The sequence below is a fragment of the Aplysia californica genome, unplaced genomic scaffold, assembly GCF_000002075.1.
Source record: "Aplysia californica isolate F4 #8 unplaced genomic scaffold, AplCal3.0 scaffold00016, whole genome shotgun sequence".
NCBI classification, from domain to species: domain Eukaryota; kingdom Metazoa; phylum Mollusca; class Gastropoda; order Aplysiida; family Aplysiidae; genus Aplysia; species Aplysia californica.
Window position 1 is genome coordinate 21,925 of NW_004797286.1, and position 1,519 is coordinate 23,443.

A 1,519-nucleotide genomic window follows, 5' to 3' on the forward strand; every position below is an offset into this window, starting at 1 on the left:
GGTGGAAAGGTACAAGAGAATGATACACAGAAAGTGAGACCGATAGGGAAAATGAGGAGGGCAGGGAGGGTGGGAGAATTGGACCCCAAAAAAAGTAAGAGGGGGAAGTAAACATAATGAAAACAGGTATACAATAAAGTATAAAATACATCTTTATTGTCCAGATCCTGGCACATTGGTTTGGTGTTTTACTACGCACACACACACACACACACACCCAAACACACACACACAAACACACACACACATACACACACACATACAATCATGCACACACACGCATATACACGCACATGTGCACACCCATATACACACACACTCTTCCCTCTCACATCCTCTCTTCCACACACATCGGAGCACATAACCGCATGGTAATAGTATACTTGCATTCACAAACAGGCTCACAGTCACAAGCATAATACAAATGAATAGTAATATAAACAATAATTGTGTTAAGCTAGATACGTACTCAGTATTCTGATTGTAATTCAATGGTATTCTGATACATACTTCAAGGTCATATGCATATTTATGACAAGATGATTTAGATATGCTCACAGAAAAAGAAAGTGTGCACAGAAATGTAATATTGTACTTGTAAATCAATTTTCCACACAGAGAATCTATTCCTTTTCTAGACGACACACACATCAAGGAAAAAATCATATTGATAGAATATTTTCATTGAAATTTTTTTTTTGGGGGGGGGGGTTTCTTCAAAAATACCACCTCAAGTTGAACCTCCAATTTCCAAATTCACAGAATCAGCATCGCCTGAGGCCCCCTGCTGCATTGATGGCTGACTGACACCGTCGACACATGGAAAAGATACGTTCTTGGATAAACTGCAGGGAAAATCAGCTGCTAGATTTTTTCTTGCTATTCTTCAAGTTCATCTGAAATCTGGGGCTGGTCAGTTCTCCCTGAGGTTGGTCTTTATCCAAAGGCATTACGTGCCGCAGTGACGCAGGATGCAATCTGTTCTAGTGATGAACGCGGTGGATTTGTTGGTCTTGTCTCTGCGTTGTTATCTGAGGCCTACCACAACCATTCATCGCTCAAGACACCAAGACATACGCCCACAAACGTCCAGTGCTGTTTCTGTAGACATCTTGCTGTGTACTTCCAGCCTGGAGCATTATCAACGCTCGCCCTCTATCATTTTACGACAATCGTGGCCCGTTTTTACTGCAGAAATATTGCTGCATTTTATGTTTTTCGACACAAAGAGACGTAAAAGACGTGACTCATAGACTCAAATTCTCAACACCTGTACAAACAGTCGCATTATAAGGCAGTTGAATGAATTTAAAGCAACAGAGTTATCGCACTTGACAAAAAGGACATTTTTGCAGAAACTCATGCAACTTCCTGAAGTAGCTTACGTCAGCTTCCGTACAAAATTGTGTGGCTGCTGGCCTTCAATTAATTAGGTTGTGGCAATATAAAGTGTACACCCTTTCTTTTTCCTTGGGTGTAAATACATATATAAAATCATGTATACGGAGAGAGAGAGGGG